This window comes from Neofelis nebulosa, chromosome 5, assembly GCF_028018385.1.
Source record: "Neofelis nebulosa isolate mNeoNeb1 chromosome 5, mNeoNeb1.pri, whole genome shotgun sequence".
NCBI classification, from domain to species: Eukaryota; Metazoa; Chordata; class Mammalia; order Carnivora; family Felidae; genus Neofelis; species Neofelis nebulosa.
In genome coordinates, this window is record NC_080786.1 from 103,770,097 (window position 1) to 103,791,322 (window position 21,226).

The following is a 21,226-nucleotide window of genomic DNA, read 5'->3' on the forward strand; positions in this document are numbered from 1 at the left end:
GTGGGCTCTGTGCTGACAAGTGTGGAGCCTGCTTGGGATGCTCTCTGCCCCTCACCAACTCACACTGTCTCTGTCTCTCAAAATAAATAAAGTTAAAAAATGGCCTTTAAAAAAATAAAGTAAAATAGTCTTTCCCTCTTACATGGTCCACTGAGAGACTGATTAAATTATTAAATCTTTTAAATTACCTTTTAGCTGTCAAAGACAGACAATGTGGGCTTCAGGATTGGATCGATTTATACTGGATTGATTTTTAAATATCACCTCAGAAGGGACCACTTCATGCTATTATTTCTTAGGGCTTTTTCCATACAAGAATGGAAAATGACAAGGAACAAACTCCTCCCAAGGATATGATTTGGTTATGGCTGGTTCTTCACCAGCTTGTTTCCCTTTGACTACATCAAACTACGAACTCCTTACCATTGCATGAGGTGGTTCCATTAGACTTTGTTTCTGAAAAGCCTTCCCAGAGCAAGTTAGGAAGAATTCATCACCTGTAGGCCCTCCAAATACTTCTTAGATGAATCAATTAATTTAAATTTATACACATTTGCCTTTTGCTCTCACGCTCCCCTGTTCATTTTCTTTTTGTTTTATATGAGTTTCTTGGTAGAATTTTTCATGAGAATTCCCATCTGTCACCACCATCATAGAATCGGGAGGTGCGTAGGTAAAGGGGGTGCTCATACCTGGGGGCTGAGTGAGACATGGAGCAGATTATGTAAACAAGTATATTGCCTGCTCACAGTGACAAGTTGCTTCTCAGAGGCCTTTCCAAAACCAGTGTGCTGAATGTGGCTAGTAAGTCTTCTGGAGACATTCCTCCAACCCTATTCCAGTTTCATAGTGACCGGGTGACAGGAAGGATCTAAGCCTAGCACCTAGACAGACAGACCACTCTCTGCTCCATTGTCTCAGGGGGCAGCAATGCTGTTGGGTCAGCTGACTCTCAGCTGCACAGGACAGCTCCCAGAAAGCGAGTGTGGGTGGGAGCACCTCAAACCACACAGGCACATGAGGTGGAGGCTGTCTGCGCCCACGCACCTGAGTGGTTGTCTGGAAGCTGTATTTTAGTCAGTAGGGGAATAACACTATGTTTTGTGGCTGGGCCTGTATTTACCCTCTCCTTGTCAACCTCACTCTTGAAATGTCTTGAACCCCCTACGTTCTCCACTCAGTTGCTTTTAACTTTGCTCTCTGATACCATTTCCTTCACAGATGGGAAGTGATAGAGCACTTCAGGTAAGTGTACTTTTTTTTTTTTTTAAGTAATCTTTACACCCAACATGGGGCTTGAACTTACAACCCCGAGCAAGAGTTGCATGCTCTACTGACTGAGCCAGCCAGACACTCCCAAGTATATTTTAAGAGCAATTAAATCATCTCCATAAAATGGTTCTGCTGTGGGATCAAAGGGCTAGCCACTGAGAAGACCGTCTTCTCCCCAGTTGTGCCTCAGCTGTGTTAATGAATCTTCACAGATGAGAGAGTGTTCTTATTGCTGTCCCTGCTCTACACTGATAAAGGGGGTTCTACCTTCATTGCCATACTATTCTTCAACAGTTGTTCTCTGAGCACCCATAGCCACCCTGAATTGGGGTAAATACTGGGAGTACAAAGATGAGATTGCTGCTGCCTTTATAATCTATCAGAAAGCAGATGTGGAAATAATCAGTTATACCCGAAAGCACAATGAAATAAGCCCAGGACAAAGGTATATGTAAGATGTTGTGCTTAATCCTTGTGACAAGAAGATCCCACTGAGAAACTAGTATTTGAGGAAGGACTTAAAAATGAGTTGATGGAGGGGCACCTGGGTAGCTCAGTTGGTTAAGCATCCAACCCTTGATTTTTGCTCTGGGCACAATCTCATGGTTCATGAGTTCAAGCCTCACATGAGGCTCTGCTTTATTGGGCTCTGCACTGTCTGAGTGCAGTGTCTGCTTGGAATTCTGTCTCTCTCCCTCTCTCTCTGCCCCTCCCCCACTTGTGTGCACTCTCTCTTTCTCAGAATAAAGAAAAATTAAGAAACTTCTAAAAAATCAAAAAATGAGGGGCACCTGGGTGGCTCAGTCAGTTAAGCCTCCAACTTCGGCTCAGGTCATGATCTCACAGTTCATGAGTTGGAAAACCACATTGGGCTCTGTGCTAAAAGCTCAGAGCCTGGAGCCTACCTCAAATTCTGCGTCTCCCTCTCTCTCTGGCCCTCCCCCTGCTCACAATCTGTCTGTCTCTCAAAAACAAATAAACATTTAAAAAACATGGTATATTTTTATGCTAGGTTAATCACTATGTAAAACTTTCATCACTATTTTATCTTCTTTTTTTTTTTTTTTAATTTTTTTTTCAACGTTTTTTATTTATTTTTGGGACAGAGAGAGACAGAGCATGAACGGGGGAGGGGCAGAGAGAGAGGGAGACACAGAATCGGAAACAGGCTCCAGGCTCCGAGCCATCAGCCCGGAGCCTGACGCGGGGCTCGAACTCACGGACCGCGAGATCGTGACCTGGCTGAAGTCGGACGCTTAACCGACTGCGCCACCCAGGCGCCCCTATTTTATCTTCTTGATGGATTGCATTTTTATGAATATAACTTAAATTAGCCATCTTTGCTTGGTTTAGTATTTTCGGCTTAAAATTCCACTTTGTCTAATTTATTAAATTACTTCCATTAAATGAAGTAACTGAATATTTAATAATTGGATCCTAATCTTCTGCCTGGGCCTTGAGGAATAATGTGATGGGAAGTGAGCCCAATCTTTGCTCTGATCCTTGAGAGTGTTGTTCAGTGAAGACGTGGTTTTGTTGATTAGGAACTAGGGAAATAGAAGATGGGGAAACCTGTAAAAGTCCTGAGTCCTGGATATATACCAGAGCCAATACAATTAATGACATTCACTTCTCTTTCATGCTTCTTTGAAACCCAAACCCACTTCTCTACCTCTCCAGAAGTTAGGAGATATCAGGCCCTGTAGAGTTGAGCTGTGGGCAAGGATAAACCATTAACACTTCCTGAATGCCCGGTGAGCTGCATGTTCTCCCAAAGGAAATAATGTTCCTTCAGTGAAACCATTCTACCATGAGACCAGAGGTGGGAAAATGGAAGAGAAGGTGGTTGGTTACACTTTATCTTTGTTCTTAAATACATATGCCTCCTTATCATTTTTGGTTAAATCACATGGGCTAAGAAGAAGTATTATTTAATTCAACTACATCAGAAGCCACTCATTTTCACTCCTGCCCAAAAGGACTGGTGAGGAAGACAATAAGATACTGACAGACTGAGTGTATGAGGGGTGGACAGCCCAGACACAAGAGTGGTACTTGAAGGGGCCCAAAATAAGAGACTGGAGACTCCACAAAGCGCACACAGAGAAAGAGGCAGTGTTAAACATCTGCCAGGCCCAAGGAGGACAAAGCTTTCTTAGGGCAGTTCTAGATGTCAACATTCTGTACCCCTCTCCTTTCTCTCTACCTGCACTACTACTCTGGGTGGGGGGGTGGTTAGGTATATAGCTGCTAGCAGGCATAAGCAAAGTAGAGGAGAAGATACAGAAGCTAGAAAAGAACTATTCCCAAAGAACTGTGCTTAAGAGCTGTATCCAGAGCTGAGGAGTCTTATCCTCCCTTGAATTTGATATCATGACAAGATCTGGATTGGGAGCTGATGGGACATGGGAGTAATTATATTTTGCTTGTGAGAATGATGTGAATTGTGTCGAGATAGAAGACTGTGACAAATTGTATTTTCCAAAGATGGATATAATAAAATCTGTCTTCCTACTATCCACTTCTTCTTTGCTCTGTTTAATCAGCATGTTCTTCTGTGTTGTGACCTTGCCATTTACCATAAGTTTCCACCTTCTTGAATCTGGTTTGACCTCAGTGACTTATTTGATTATAATAGGAAGTGGTGGAAGTGATCTTATGCATGTTCAAGACTAGTCATAGGAAGCCTTGCAGCTTCCTCCTGAGCCTCTTAGAATACTTTCTCCTGTGAAACTCTATTTCTAAATCCAGCTACCATGCTGAGAAAAGGGCAAGCTCATGAAGAAGAACATGCAGTGTTGCAGTTAACAGCTACATCTAAGCTCCCAGTCAATGGCCAGCAATGCAAGCAAGCCCTATTGAGAACCTAGCCCAGTTCAATCTTTGATGCCAACATCTGGCTGCAATTGCATGAGCAACCCCAAATGAGAGCCATGTAGCTGAACCCATACAGCATATTGAGCCATGAAAGATGATAATAAAGGTAGCTTGTATTCTCTGGTAGGCCTAGTACTGACTTTGTGGCCCAACAGACAATGAAACTGTCACAAATTTAATCTGCTTTTTTCTTCCTTTTCTGAGCATACAGGTGCCAAAAATAAAAATGTTTGTTCTTTATCTATCCCTTTCCTCCCACCTTCCTTTCTTAGAAACTTGATTTCTGCCATTCAAAGATTGTTTTAACTATCTGTGGTTTCTACTTACCTTCAGATTCTTGCTTAATTTCCCTGTTTCTAAGAATTCATTGAAGAAAGATGTTTGTTTTAATAAACTCTTCCATCATGTAGCTTTGCAAAACTCAAGAATTGAGCCCCACAAACTCACTTTTCAGTAGTATAGGTATAAAGGGAGAATACTTAGCTAAAATCTGAGTGAATCTGTCCTCATATTTTATGTCCTGAATATCAAGAATTTAGAGAAGCCTTACAATTGAGAAATTGTAAAATTCAAAATTTTCAATATATATAAGCAATTGTTGCATGTCAGCATTGGTTTTACTGAAAAAAAAACAACTGAGAAAAGTGGGATGGAGATTAAAATTTTTCATTCAGCAAATATCGTAAAGGGTATTTTCCATTTTGCCTTAGACTCCCGGTCAATCCACAATCAATCATGGCTGAATCCTTGGTAAAGATTCAGTCCATTCACACAATTTCTGGTGACATTTTATAATGAGCAACACACAAGCCTATTTTGATGAGAAGGATGCTTCCCTGACAAAAATGAAATATATTGATAAATTGAACATTTCACCCACTTCTTAAAAAAATCATCTGGGCAAAGTGTTCAGTCTCATTTAGTGAGTTATGTGATGAACAAGTTATGTGCAGTTTCCCAAATGTAGGGTGAGGTTTAAACAGCAGATGGAAAAATTGAAAAAAAAAAAAAAAGGAACAACTGATTTAGGGAATGACACCAGAGACTAAGGTGTAACGTCAAAGCAAGTGCTTTCATGAGGAAATACAAAAAGACTATACTGAAGTGTTCTCATGAAGACATATGAAAAAACTTGGTTCCTTAAACTTCCCAAGAAATATTCTATGAGTAGAAATTACTTAAGTTGAATTACTGCCTCCTAACCACATTCATAATGTATAATGTCCACTACTTTTTGATAGAATAACCACAAACATAAAATTTAATCAATTATAAATGATATACTTATGCATATACCATTAATCATTTGTGGATTTAATTTAATATAGAATACTGTAGTAGTTGCCTCACCCTTAATCTTACTCAAAAATCCCTTCTTTATTTTTGTAGTAAAAAGTATAGAAATTAGGTGGTTTTGAAAATCTTCTTTGAAGAGCTGCTGATTAGCATTTTTGGATAATAGAAAGCATATGAATTTTGCAACAAAATCTGGTTGGATAGATTTCATGGGGGGGGGGGTAAATCACAGAGCTTTTTGAAACTAAGTTCCGTCATTTAAAAAATGAGAATGAGGCCTATCTACTATGAAAAATTAATTGAAGTGCATAACATGCTCCAAGTTGTAAATCACCAACCCCCTTTACTCATCTGGGTTAGATGTCTGTCTCTCTGTGCCCTTTTTCAGTACCCTGCAACCAACTCATTGTATAGTATCCCACTTGTCTGATGAGTTATCAACTCATGTAACTTATGGGTAGGGGCAGTGTCTTGCCTGACATTGTGTGTCCAGTGCCTGAGCCAAACAAGACTCTCAGCTAATGAATGAATGAATGAATGAATGAATGAATGAAGCATTCAAGGCTGGCTCACTTTTCTCTGAATTTATGTATTGTGTATTAAACAGTACAGGTATTACAGAATATTTCCATCATCACAGACAGTTAGTAACCAAACCTAGTTTTGGATGAAGAAATGATTTTTTTTTATAGGAACAGTGCAAGAATTACATGTTCTATTTGTTTAAATATGTTACAACTATCTTCTGAGAATGCTGTCCACCTATCTTAATGTGATTTACTTAAATACTTCACAGTATGCAAATATTACGTGTTTATCATAAGTAATAATAAATTATCTTTGTGGTGAGAGTTAGAGAGGCTTTCTATGTTTATAAAGAGTGATGTGACCAAACCAAGATCTTCTAGAACAAGTTGACTTGTGGTACAAACATAGTGGTAAATGTGACCGAGTGCTGAGGAAGCTCCAGCTGATCCAAAAACTCTGTGAATAATTTTAAATCAAGAGGAAAATTGGCCTATATCCTTTTTTTTCAAAATTCTGTGATTTCGTAAATTGTTAATTGTTTTAATAACAATCCTCAAGGGGACTGTGTGATATTCAGCTAAGTGAGAGATGCAGAAATGGTGATGTCCCAGTTATGGAAAGAGATTCCAAAATATTTTTTGGGGGGGGGGGAAGAGACAGACACTGAACTTTATATTCAAATGTTGTGCTAATGGTAATTCCTTTGAAGCAGTCAGAAAAGGCTTTCACACAGATGAAAGCATATGAGATCACTTGAAACTAATCTGGAATCTCTTGTAGTTTCTGAGGCTATTGCTTCCAGAGTAGGTTCTCTAACCCCCATCTCTTTTTCAGTACCTATATCTCAACACAAGACCTGCCCTGGTTGAAGTTTGGAAGACAATAGTTACTGAGCATAAATAGTTCATTATTTTATTTTCTAAGACTTGAAATAGCAAAGAAAGAATGTGTATATCAGCAAATAAAATATTCTTCTAATTAGTTCCCACCTCAAGCAATGTTGTTCCCCTTTTGATATGCAGTTTGTCTGCTATTTTCACTGTTCTACTTCTGCATTCAAAATAAACTTTTATATAATTTCATTAAAGGAGGGAACCAGAAACTTGGTGGAGTAGGAGGATCCTGAGTTCACCTCATCCCATGCACACACCAAGGCAACAGCTACACCTGTACAACTTACTCTGAAAATGACCTGAAGACTAGCAGAAAACACCTTCTACAGCTAGTCATAGAGAGAATGCCACATCGAAAAGGGTAGGAGGTGTGGAGATGTTGTTGGGAACCAAACCCTGGGTGTGACTAATCACAAACAGAAGGGACATTGAAAGCATAGAGGAGTGAGGGGATCATACCCCACACTGGATACCACCGAACCTAGGGACCTGCACTGGGAAGACAAGTCCCCATAAACCTGGCTCTGAAAACCAGTAGAGCTTAACTCCAGGAGCTTTCAGCAGGACTTAACTCTGGGAGAGCAGGAGGATGATAGGAAAACCCAGTTCCCGCCCTTTAAAGAGCCAGCATACCAAATAGCTAAGCCCACGACACAGCACATAAGTAGCAGTTTGAAAAGCACCTGGCATATATGTATATAGTGAGCTATTGACTAATCTTAGAATGTGTGCTGGAGGGACAGGGATCTGCAGGAGATTTCTCCAGGAGCAAAAGTGCTGGCAGGTGCCATTTCCCCCTCCCCAGCCCAGATAGCCAAACACTAGCAGGAGCCAGCACTAACAATCTCCACCTATCTTGCTAGCATCATGTGCCCTGCCCCCACATGATGTACCCACACCACCCAACCCACCCACCTCTTCAAGCATCCCACCAAAGCAGCTCCTGTTCCACCACACCTGGCAGACATCCCTGACTGGGACCAGCACCACTCCAAAGTAACTCCTGCCCCAAGTGAAAGGGAGATAACACACACACCAATGCATCTATAGTTCCCACAGCTGGGCCTCTTAACTGGCTGTGCAGGGAGCAAGGCCTGCCCTTCAATGCACATAAAATTGTAGCACAGAGGCTAATTCAGACAGCAAGGCTGACTGCTAGCCCTGCCCACCAACCTGCAACCAGCTGCAGCCACTCTTCTCAACAATGCAGAGAGAAAACCCTGCCCAGTGTGCCCACAGCAGGCAAAGCAGTCACAGCTCAGCCACAACAGGAAGACACACACAGTTCACAGAGGGAACACCCTGTAGTACCTGGTCCTGGTGACCAGGGGGATTGCACTACAGGGTACCACATGACTTCTACATAAGACCATTATTTATTTTCAAGATCAGGAGACATAGCTGACTTGCCTAATACATAGAAACAAACATAGAGAGTTAGAAAAAATGAGGAGACAGAGGAATATGTTCCAAATGAAAGAATAAAACAAAATCACAGTAAAAAAGCTGAATGAAACAGAGATAAGCAATATTCCTGATAAAGGGTTCAAAGTAATGGTCATAAAAATACTCACTAAACTTGAGGAAGGAATAGATAGACTCAATGAGTACCTCAGCAAAGACATAGAAAACATAAAAAAGAGCAGCCAGAGCTGAAGAATTCAATAGCTGAAATGAAAAAACTATACTGAGAGCAAATCAACAGATTAGAAAATGTGAAAGAATGGATCAGCAATTGGAAGACAGGGTAATCGAAAGCAACCAAGCTGAACAGGAAAAAGAAAAAAAAAAGAATAATAAAAAATGAGACTAGGTTAAGGGAACTCTGTAACATCATCAAGCACAAAACATTCACATTATATGGATCCCAGAAGGAGAAAAGAGACAAGGGGGAAGAAACTTACTTTAAGAAATAATACTGAAAATTTCCCTAATCTGAAGAAGGAAACAGACACACAGATCCCAGGAATCACAGAGAGCTCCTAACAAGATTAAGCCAAGGAGGTCAGTACCAACACACATAATAATCAAAATGGCAAAAAATAATAATAGAGTTTTAAAATCATCAAAAGGAAACAGTTAAATGCAAGGGGAATCCCATAAGGTTGTCAGCTAATTTTTCAGGAAAAACTTCACAGGCCAGAAGAGAGTGGCAGGGTATATTCAAAGTACTGAAAAGAAAAAAAAAACCCCTACAATCCAGGATATTCTATCCAGCAAGGTTGTCATTCAAAACTGAAGGAGAGATAAAGAGTTTTCCAAACAAACAGAAGTTAAAGGATTTTATTACCATGAAACGAGCCTTACAAAAAAAAAAAAAAAAAAGTGAATTATTTAAGTGCAAAGAAAGGGCCAAACTAAAAGTAAGAAAATTATAAAAGGAAAAAATTCACAAATCAAATCAAACATGTAGTAAAGGTAGTAGATTAATCACTGATAAAGCCAGTGTATTTAGAATGTAAAAGTAATAAAATCAATTATATCTACAAAATTAGTCAAGAGATACACAAAATGAAAATATGTAAAATATTGCATCATATACATAAAACATGGAGAAGGGAGTAAAAATTTAGTGCTTTTAGTATGTATTCAAATTTAAGTGACCATGAGCTTAATATAGACTGCTATACACATAGGATATTATGTATGAAACTAGTGGTGAGCACAAATCAAAAACCTGTAATAGATACACAAAAATAGAGAAAGAAATTCAAGTGTAACACTAAAGAAAGCCATCAAACCACAAGTGAAGAGAGCAAGTGAAGAAGAAAGGAAGAGAGAAGCCCTAGAAAAAACAACCAGAAAACAATAAATAAAATGGCAATAAGTATATACCTATCAATGATGATTTTAAATGTAAATGGACTACATGTTCTAGTCAAAAGAAATAGGATGACTGGTTAAAAAAAGAAGAGTTATCTATACACTGCCTACAAGAGACTTGCTTCAGACCTAAATACACATACAGACAAAAAGTAAAATAATGGAAAAAGATATTCCATGCAAATGGAAGCAAAAAAAAAGCTACAGTAGCAATAATTATATCAGACAAAATAGATTTTAAAACAAAGACTATAACAAGAGACAAAGGGCACTATATAATGATAAAGAGATCAATCCAAAAAGAGGATATAACAAATGTAAATACCTATGCAACATAACAGCACCTAAATATATGCAGCAAATATTAACAGACATAAAGATAGAAATAGATCAAATATATATCAATATATTGATATTGGAATTCTTATCCAAAATAAAGAACTTATACAACTCAATACCAAAAGAAACAGTCATATAAGAACCTAAACAGACATTTTTCCAAAGAAGACATACAAGTGGCCAAAAGACACAAGCAAAGATGTTTAACATCACTCATCATCAAGGAAATACAAATCAAAACCACAATGACATACTTCCTCACACTGGTGAGAATGGATAGTATCAAAAAGGTGAGAAAGAGGGGTGCCTGAGTGGCTCAATTAAGCGTCCAGCTCTTGATTTCAGCTCAGGTCATGATCTCACTGTCATGAGTTCAAGCCCCACATTGGACTCTGCACTGACAGTGTGGAGCCTGCTTGGGATTCTCTCTCCTCCTCTCTCTCTGTCCCTCCCCACTTACTCTCTCTTTCTCTCTCAAAATAAATAAACTTTAAAAAATCATAAGAAATAACAGGTATTGGCAAAGATATATAGAAAAAAGCAAACTGTGTACTGTTGGTGGGAATGTAAAATGGTGCGGCCACTGTGAAAAGCAGTATGTAGTTTGTTTAAAAATTGAATTCTGGGTATTTACCCAAGAAAACAAAAACGCTAATTTGAAAAGATATATGTACCCCTATGTTTATTGCATTATCATGTATAATAGCTAAGATACTGGAGTCCATGGTTAGAAGAATGGATAAAGAAGACACAGCTGTGTGTGTGTGTGTGTGTGTGTGTGTGTGTGTGTGTGTGTGTGTGTGTAATGGAATATTAGTCATAAAAAGGATGAGATATTACCACTTGTCAGAACGTGGATGGGCCTGGAGGGTATTATGCTAAGTGAAATAAGAGAAAGACAAATACCATAGGATTTCACTTATATATGGAATCTAAGAAACAAAACAAATGAATAAGCCAAAAAAGCAGAATCAGACCCACAGATACAGAGAACAAACTGGTTGTTGTTATAGGGGAGGGGGTTGGGGATGGGCATATAGGTTAAGGGGCGTGGAAGGTACAGACTTCCAGTGATGAAATGAATAAGTCACAGGATGAAAGGTACAGCACAGGGAATATAGTCAATGATATAGTAATAAGTGTTATATTGTGACAGGTTGTAACTACACTTGTGGTGAACATAACATATGGAGCTGTTGAATCACTATGTTATACACTTGAAACTAATGTAACATTGTGTGTCAACTCTACTTCAGTAAAAAAAGGACCCCTTTTTTAAAAAAAATTATGTTTATCTTTGAGAGAGAGACAGAGAGCAAGCTGTGAAGAGGCAGAGAGAGAGGGAGACACAGAATCCAAAGCAGGCCCCAGGCTCTGAGCTGTCAGCACAGAGCCGGACCCGGGGCTTAAACTCAGACTGAGATCATGACATGAGCCAAAGTTGGATGTTTAACTGAGCCACCCAGGTGTCCCAAAAAGGGCCCCTTTTTTTTAAAATTTTTTTTAACGTTTATTTATTTTTGAGACAGAGAGAGACAGAGCATGAACGGGGGAGGGGCAGAGAGAGAGGGAGACACAGAATCAGAAGCAGGCTCCAAGCTCTGAGCCATCAGCCCAGAGCCCGACGCGGGCCTCGAACTCACAGACCGTGAGATCGTGACCTGAGCTGAAGTCGGACGCTTAACCGACTGAGCCACCCAGGCACCCCAAAGGGCCCCTTTTAAACATCCTTTACACTTCCAAGATAGTTGTCATATTTTCCAGTACCCATTAAGAAACACTTTTCATATTTATTTATCAAAATAAATATTTATTGAGTGAATATTATTAAGGGCCCAGGATCTGGGCCACCAATAAAATAAACATATTCTCTGCCCTCATGGGGATTATAGTCTAGTGGAGGAGGAAAACATTAAACAACGATTCATAGAAATAACTGTATATTTACCATTTGTTGAAGGTTAAGATGAAAACAGAAAAATCTCCCCTGTGGAAGTGACATTTATGTGACTTGAAGGTGAGTAGAACAGAATCTGACTGGGAAGGTAAGTGCAAAGGCCCCTCCCACAGGGAGGCTTCCAAACTTATGTGGGCCTAGTTGGGGGGCGGGGTTGGGAAATAATTTGATGGAACTAGCTTTTACCTGCAAAAGCAAAAGGCCTATTTGGTTATTCCTAGAGTACTCAAAAGAGCTGCAGAATCTGCCCGAGATTTCATCCAGGAATGGAGAACAAGTAGGTACAGAAATGCAGGTTTGAAGGTCCAGGGGAAAAAGAACAGAAATTCATAATAATTTTATCCTACCAAGGCCTGCTCATTCACTAAAAGAATTAGGAAAGGATTTGTTGGTTACAGATTTGCATTTAGGAAGCATTCCCTGGGTACCATCTGGGGAATGAAGTAGAGGGAGCAAGGACGCTTTCAGGGAGACCCTTGGGGGATCAAGGACCCTGGAGAAAGATGACAGAAGTCTGGAGGAGGGTTGACAGCAGGAGGGTTGAAAAGAAGTGCAAACATGTGAGATGTAAATATAAATACATAAAAACCAAAAACTGCTTATTAATTCAGTAACACTCTCAAGGGTTTGTGTTTATTATGCCAGCATCCTTCCACATTGGAAAAATAATAAAGCTTTTTGTGCTATTTTGAGTCCTCTGAGCTGCAGCTGCCAAGGTGGGATTCAAAACCCTGGGATTTTTATTAGGGGGAAGGCTCAAGGAAAGGAAGTAGGGAGGGCCAGGCACTTGGGGGAGTTGTGACTTGCAATGCAAGTCCCACCCTGGCGGTGAGGGGAGAGTTCCAGCGGCTCCCCCACCATTTAGCAGGACTCGAGTACTGGTTACTTTATATAGCATTTGCTCTTTTAAACTGCAGCTTTTCTTCTGTGCCTCTGGGCAGACAAATTTGCTCATGTTCTCTCAGTACTATTTCTCCCCATTGCAGCTGGCAACATTGAGTATGGGGGTTCCCTTCATTACCTTGTCTTCATCTCTCTTGCTCTTCTCTATGTGGTCTCTCTATCTTTTGTTGTGCAGAAGATGTTCAATCAGCCCTCAGTTCTTTAGGAGGAATTTCTCTATAAATAGGTGTAGATTTTGCATGTCTGTGGAGGAGGTGAGTTTAGGGACTTCCTATACCTCTATCTTGGACCAGAACACAAAAGGAGTCCTTAGAAAGAAAGAAACAAAGGAAGGAAGGAAGGAAGGAAGGAAGGAAGGAAGGAAGGAAGGAAGGAAGGAAGGAAGGAAGGAAGGAAGGAAGGAAGAAAAAGAAAAAGAAAAAGAAAAAAAAAGAAAAAAAAAAAAGAAAAAGAAAAAGAAAAAAAAAAAAGAAAAAGAAATTTCTTGGAAAACCTGTGTTAGCTCCTTAAAATGATGACACCAAGACCAAGCATGGGCTTTTATATATTATTTCTCCCCCCAAAACAGGCTCGAGTGTAGGATTCATGTGAAAGACTTTGGCAACTAGAAAATCATAATATGAAATAAAAAGAGACAGCATCAGGAATGTTGTATAGAATTCTGTTTTCTCAAGTAGTGTCCTTGATTTAAACAATAACCATTCCTCAAGAAGAAAACTCAGAGAAAAGAATAGGGTGTCTTTTGTACTCTAGCAAATGCTTTGTGAAGAAAATGGAAATTGAGGACCAAGAAATGCAAACCTGAAAGGAGTATTTTCCTCTGGGGTAAATTAAGTGGTCGGAGGGAAAACTCTAGATGGGATAGTCTTATTTTACCTGAGCTTACGTGGTGCTTCAAGAGGAGATGGAAATCTGGATGTGAATGTGAAATATCCTACAGTTAAATGTGGACGACTAACTTCATTTTTACAAAGTATCAGGCAGACAGAGCTCTTTAGCCAAAATTTGCATCCTTTGCATTATTAGACCTTCTTCCTTTGCTCCCAATTATGCTTCTACCCCTCACTTTGTCTCAGGGTCTACTCAACTCCTGACTTCCTGGGTTCTGACTCCTGCTCTAAATGCCATGCATGCCTTTGACCTTAATGAAAATTTTCTCCAAAAACAAAGGTTGCATTCACTTATCAGGTTTTCCAGCTCTTGATCCACATATTGCCCAGACCTCTAATCCTAGCACCAGACCTCCAGGCCAGACCCCACAAAGAGCAAGTAGACAGGGCTCCACACCAATAAAAAATAACAGCCCCCAAATACGCTGGGCCCCTGCCAGATTTGTGTAAGCATAACTTATCATCTTGCTGGCGGAAGAGTGAGATAAATGAGAACTCAGAGGACCAAAAACACTAAAGCCTGTCAGGACTGAAGCAAGCTCAGACATCATGGAGTCTTGGCCCAAACTTGATGCCAAAAGGGAGTGCTGGGGTTACACCCCAGATGCCTCAGTTGGCATCAGAAAACTCCAGAAAGATCCAGTGGTTTAAATTCTTCCCTTAATTCTGAGCCAGAAATTCTTAATTCCAAGGTGGAAATATAGCAGAAAGAAGGAGGAGACCTCAGAGCAGAACTAACTCCAGGACTCTGATTTATGGGCATAACTGCCAGGTTTGGGCATGTGACAATAGATCATCATTCTTGTATTTGCTGATGCAGCTTTGAAGCCTCATTCCCAGTTCAGGGCTCTTGGCCAGAGCTCAGTATGGAAGACACAAAATAATACTGGGGACTGATTGTAGAGGAATATGTCAGTGAGTATGACATTCATGAGGGTTATGCTTGGGGGAGACAAACTGCAAAATATCGAATATTGAAATTAGATGTTGTCAGGTTTCTTTTCACCAATCCCCACATGCTCCTGCTTAGTATTATAATAAATATCCATTACCCAGGAGGAAAAGGAGAGAGTCAGCAGCCATCACCAGACATCTGGCTTTGGAAGCAGTTTTGCTGAAGAGAACACAACCTGTGCCACTGAATCCAAACAGCATTCATTCTTGGTGGTCGCGAGCATCCTTGCATCCAGAGAAAGGAATCACTTTGCTATTTTTTATGGTTTAATTATATTATTGCATAAAACATTTTGGCTGTATAACTTTCTGGACTTCCCTGTTTTACAACCTATAATCCCGCTGAAATGTGAAATGTACCTAAAATTAACAAAGACAGTGTCTCATCCCACATCTCTGATTTCATTTAGGCTTGAAGAAGTAGTCCAACATCACACAGAGTACAAAGCACGGGAGCAGAGAGACCTAGGTTTGCTCCCAGCTCTGTGCCGCAAAGTCACTCATTGGTGACCTGAATTAAGCCACAATAGTTGTCTTAGTCTTAGACTGTGTTGTTCTTTGAATGATGCCATAGAATTAGATCATCTCCAAGGGCCCTGGTAGCTCTAACACTCTACTGCTGAACTCAGGCTGACATCTGAGACAGACTCATGAGACTTATCTTCAAGTTTTCATTCCTATAATGATATGTGGATGACTAGGGGCTGAAATATTGGGAAGATATCATGGAAACTTTCTCATATAGACATCAGAAAAAATGGTCAACAGATTTTTGTACCATTTCTGTTTAAAATCCTTATTTCTCTGGATAAGAAATAAAGGTTTTGAGAATATCTTCAAAAATATTATGGCACTCTCCTTCTCCTCTACCCCTGGAGGTTCCACTGGGTAAGAAAGTTCTGAAAGACACGTGGGAATTTGGCCAAGCACTCCCTTCTACAGCACTCACAGGAAGGAGGATCCAAGGATTTGCTGACATCCAGCTAGGGGTCCATTTGGAGCCATCTACAGATACTCTAGAGACATTGTGCTCTTTCAATGAGGAAAAGCCACACATATAAAAAGCCATACTCACTACCTATTTCCTGACCCATTGCAAACCACCACAGTCTCTTCTCATCAGTCTTTCTTCCAAAACATAAACTATACTGTGACAGCCATAATGCTTCTATTTACATTTCTGAGGCAATATTTTTAAGATCCTTGAAAGCTAGACTGACAACCATAGCCAGTCTATGACTTCATTTTTTAAAATTAAAGGTTATATTGCTGTTGCACATCTATTTCTGAGTAGCAATTCACCCCAAAACTCAGTGCTTGAAGCAACAATTTATTATTTCTCATGCTTCTGTGGGCTGAGGTTTTTCTGCTAGACTCACCTGGGCCCACCTATTTTGCTGCATTCAGCTGGAGAGAGTCTCTGACTTCTTCACTGATGTCTGGCAGTTGGTCCTGGCTATTGACTGGGGGACTTTGGTTCTCCTCGGTGAGGTTTCTTATCTTCTAGTAGGCTAGACTGGTTTCCTTACATGGTGGTTTGGGGGCAGCACTTCAAGGGAACAAAGTGGAAGCCACAGGCTTCTTATGGCCTAACCTCAGAAGTTGTACATTATTTCTGGTGCATCCATTGGTCAAAGCAAGTCACAATTCCAGATCAGAGTTAGGAGGTGGGGAAATAAACCATCTCTTGCTAGGAGGCACAGCGAAGTCAAAGAGACATGTATGTAGGAATTGCTGCTTTTTTCACCTCCATCTGCCACAGACAACTTTTAAAATGAGGCAAACCGTAAGAGACTCTTAAATACAGAGAACTGAGGGTTGATGGAGGTGGGGAAAGTGGGTGATGGAATTGAGGAGGGCACTTGTTGGGATGAGCACTGGGTGTTTTATGTAAGTTGTGAATCACTGGATTCTACTCCTGAAACCAAGACTACACTGTATGTTATCTAATGTGAGAATAAAACATTAAAAGAATAATAATAAAATCATAAAAAATAAAGTGATTTTAAATAGTAAAACAGTACAATCATGGAAAAAGCAGAATGTATCAATAATTACAAGTAAAGAAATAAAATCACTCTTAATCCCTCCATCCCAGGAGAATGGCTATTAATATAAGTGCATGTATGCCTAACATTTTTGTATACATCTTTACATCAGGTCAAAAAATACATACTGTTTTTTCCCTGATTTTTATAACCCAACAGTATGTCCTAAGCATTTCCTCATAATGTGCCTAATATATCATATTTAATGGGCCATAATTTATTTATGTATTGTATATATTTTTAGTACTATAAATAATCATGTAGTGAACTTTTTCATATAAATCTTTGTGCACATCTCTGATTATTTCTTTTTTTTTTAACATTTATTTATTTTTGAAAGAGACAGAGACAGAGCATGAGCAGGGAAGGGGCAGAGAGAGAGGGAGACACAGAATCCAAAGCAGATTCCAGGCTCTGAGCTGTCAGCACAGAGCCTGATGTGGGGCTCAAACTCACAAACCGCAAGTTCATGACCTGAGCCGAAGTCGGACCCTTAACCGACTGAGCCACCCAGGTGCCCCTATTTATTTCTTTAAGGTTAAGTCCATAAAGTAGAATTGCTAGATCAAAAGAAATATATATTTTAAAATTTTGAGATATTTTGCTAAATGACCTCCCATAAAAAAGTTAATATTCTGTTCTCAGCAGAGAAATATAAGAAATCCCTGTTTCTCCCTTTTCCTTAACCCTTCTGAGTCTGAGAGGTAAATACTGACATTCATAATTATATCAATTTGTATATCATTGTCAGTAATGTTAAACATTTTTCCCATTTTTACCAGCCATCTGTATTCTCTCACCAACCCAGTCTATTGCTTGTCTCTTTCTAGGAATATCAAGAAAAAAAAATGGAGAAGAAGGAGTCTTAATGGAACGTGTTCCCCTTAATTATCATTATATCAGTCTCTTTTCCCTATAGGTAAGTAGTTTACTACAAATGTGAGCACTTAAAAGTGATAAAATAATTATGTCTCATGAGTCAAGAGACCAGGTCTGGTGGGGAAGGGAAGGGAAGGGGAGGGGAGGAGAGGGGAGGGGAGAAAAGAGGAGGGGAGGGGAGGAAAGGAAGGTAAAGGGGAGAGGCAGAGAGAGAAGAAAGGGAAAAAAAGATATGTGCTCAAGAGAAGGTACACAGAGGTGAAGAAAAAAATTTAGAATTAATTTAATGAACAGAGATGGATCAGAGAGGTTTAGAAAATCAATATTGGCTGGATGTCAGTGTAGAACTAAATGAGGAGAACATGGGGTATAAGAACCAGGGAGATTGGGCAACCCATTACTGCATTTGGGATATGCCAGGGTTGACCCTTTTCCACCAAAACTCAGTGGTTATCCTTAAAAAATTAACAAAAGATCCTGAACCCTCACGACATATTTCAACAGCATGTTATATTTCAATAGCCCAAGAGACTCTAGTTTGGTCCTCAACTTGAAGTGAAATAGAACCACATAAAAAGGTAGAATAAATTTGTAGGCCAACATTCATCCATTCATTTATTCAACCAGCCAACCAACAACCATTGACATCTGCCATGTGCCAGATACTGTTTGGGCACCGAAGATACAGAGAAGCGTTAAGTAATGATTCTTGCTCCCAAGCAACTTAAAATCTAGTAAGGCATCAAATGTTAGGGAAGGGAAACAACTTGGAAGGGAAGAGACACCTAATGATATCTAATTATTTAGACTATGAACTTATGATGTATCCATAGTGAGAGCCTTACACTTTAACATTTGTGTCATTAAGCTTGTCTCACCACTAAGAATAAGCCAGAAAACATGGCTTTTTTCTCAAAGCTAAAGGATTACTTAAGTCCTGAAATCTCATTCTAAACACAAGACTCTAAGGAGTTTGAATTTCAAAGTCAATGTGTTGGAGTCTCAATACTTTCAGGAGCCTCTTTGTCCCCTTTATAAATTTCCTTTCCTTCTCCCAGTGACGAGTTCAAATTCCAGAAATCTCAAAAGTAGAGTGGATCAGTAAATAACCAGATGTTTCCCAATCCCATGTTCAATTCCTGGGTACAGGAAGATGATTTACCAGTTAGACTTAATTTAGAGATTATGATAGGAATTAGACAGAGCCTGGTATCAGGAAATGCTCTCAATATAGACATTTATTATAGGTGGCCAAATGAATAGAATGCAAAAACCAGAAACCTGGTAAGGCTCTGAAAGCCATATTTATTGTGTATGTCATGTCTGTCAGCTGCTTACCATATATCACCAGTTACCATACAGCACAACCATAATCATGTCATTAAAATATATGTAAATCTATTTTTAATAAGATTTTATCTGTCTATCTACATACACATGTAGAGAGAGAGAGACATGCTCAGGCTTCTCAGTTTGTCTCGGATCAGCTCAGCGACCCTCTTACAACTTTAAAAAATTAAAGGGTACATGGTTCCTAAACTTCAGGAGTTATGGTGGATCTTGCCTCACCCTACACGCCATTTCACTGAAAGACAATCTGAGGTTCTTTCACAAAAGCATTGATTGGAGAGTCAAATGGCTGAGCATGTACTCTTAGAATTATAGCAGGAGTGATACTACCAAGAGATCTTTCTTTTTAAAAAAAAATATTTTTAAATTTTATTTATTTATTTATTTTGAGAGAGAGAGAGAGAGAGAGAGAGCAGGGAAGAGACAGAGAATCCCAAGCAGGCTCCACACTGTCAGCACAGAGTCGCTGATGCAAGGCTTGAACTCACCAACTAGGAGATCATGACCTGAGCAGAAACCAAGAGTCAGATGCTTAACCAACTGAGCCACCCAGGCACCCCACCAAAAGACTTTTCAATAGCCCTCTACCTTTTACTGCCTCCTCTTGGGTGGTTGGCAGTTTCTACAGGTCTCTTTTCTTTTACAGGGGCTCCGGTCAGTCTCCCCCTGGACCCACCCCCTTCCTGAATCAAAACGCTGGAATCTTCTATTGCTTCTCTTTAGCTAGCATGCAGAGACAAAGAAATAAAATAACAAGTGGAGAAGAAAGCAAACTAGGATAGCCTCCATGACAGGTGATCCCAGGGTGAATCTAATAATGCAGACTTGACCTTGAGCTATGTCACCTTTAAACAACTTCACCAAAACTCTGTCTACTTCCAGGTCTGTGCCTCCTCTAATTTCCACCATGCTTACCTTCTTTCTTTTCATTACCTCTTCTCTATTCTCTCCTCCAGATCCTCTTCTTTTATTATCTCCTCCCCAGTGTCCCTTTCTGCAGTCATCTCCACCTCGTATTTCTCACCTCTGCTGTTGTCCATACCCGACAGTTAAGTCCGTTAGCCTAGCATTACCGCAAGTAACTTAACAACAAATGCCAACAACATGCTATTGTCTATTAGACATTTCCAGCATCCAAAGGACCTGGATGGCCCAATTATTGGTCCTTTGGACAAATAAATTCAGCAAGCCACTCTGGGATACTCTTTTTGGACACTGGAATGCAAATTTTTTTCTTATTACTGACTTGAACCTGATTAGAACCTTGATTAGTGAAGAGACTTTATGCTTTCACAGCTAATTGAAAGAATTAAATCATCAAGTTTTATTGAACCAGTTTTTTTCTCTGCTTGATGGTGCAGAACTCTACAGTCTAATCAGGTACCTATGTAACATGTGAGCAGATTCCGAAGATAATTTTTGAGGGATGTATCGCCCTATCTCCAAGCAAACCCATCACTAATCTCTATTCAGGGTGGGTCAGCCTCTCAATTTTTTAAAGTTTTTATTTAAACTCCAGTTACTTAACATACAAATATTAGTTTCAAGTGTACAATTTAGTGATTCAACACATACAATATCCGGTGCTCCTCACAACAAATGCACTCTTTAATCTCTATCACCTATTTAACCCATCCCCCCAACAACCTTGCCTCTGGTGACCATAAGTTTGTTCTCTATAGTTAAGAGTCTGTTTCTTGTTTTGCCTCTCATTTTTCCCTATGCTCATTTGTTTTGTTTCTTAAATTCCACATATAAGTGAAATCATATGGTATTTGTCTTCCTCTGATTGATTTATTTCACTTAGTATTATGCTCTCCAGCTCCATCCATGTTGTTGCAAATGGCAAGGTTTCATTTTTTTTTTTATGGCTGGATAATATATATTCTTTATCTATTCATCTGTCTATGGATGCTTGGGTGGACTCTGCAATTTGGCTATTGTGGATAATGCTGCTATAAATAATGGGGTTCATATATCCCTCTGAATTAGTGTATTTGTATTCTTGGGGTGAATATCTAGTAATGCAATTGCTGGATCATAGGGTAGTTCTATTTCTAACTTTTTGAGGAACCTCCATACTGTTTTCCAGAGTCAGCCTCTCGATTTTTATCCACATTTCAGTTTTTACATCTAAAATCAACCTGAATGGTTTTTCATGTACTGTCTAAAGTATATGAATCCATAAGATGAAATAGCAACACTTCCATGCCTCGT

At 39.6% G+C, this 21,226-nt stretch overlaps 1 long non-coding RNA gene across 3 annotated transcripts in view; it reads left to right on the forward strand.

Moving 5' to 3' along the window:
- The window catches only part of LOC131512588 (uncharacterized), a 40,109-nt gene extending 23,285 nt beyond the window's left edge, over window positions 1-16,824 (forward strand). For all 3 annotated transcript variants that reach the window (XR_009262192.1, XR_009262191.1, XR_009262193.1), the window contains exons 3-5: window positions 7,062-7,227; window positions 11,989-12,045; window positions 14,835-16,824. This is a non-coding gene — a long non-coding RNA (uncharacterized LOC131512588). The remainder of the gene's footprint in view (window positions 1-7,061; window positions 7,228-11,988; window positions 12,046-14,834) is intronic.
- The last annotated feature ends 4,402 nt before the right edge of the window (window positions 16,825-21,226 follow it).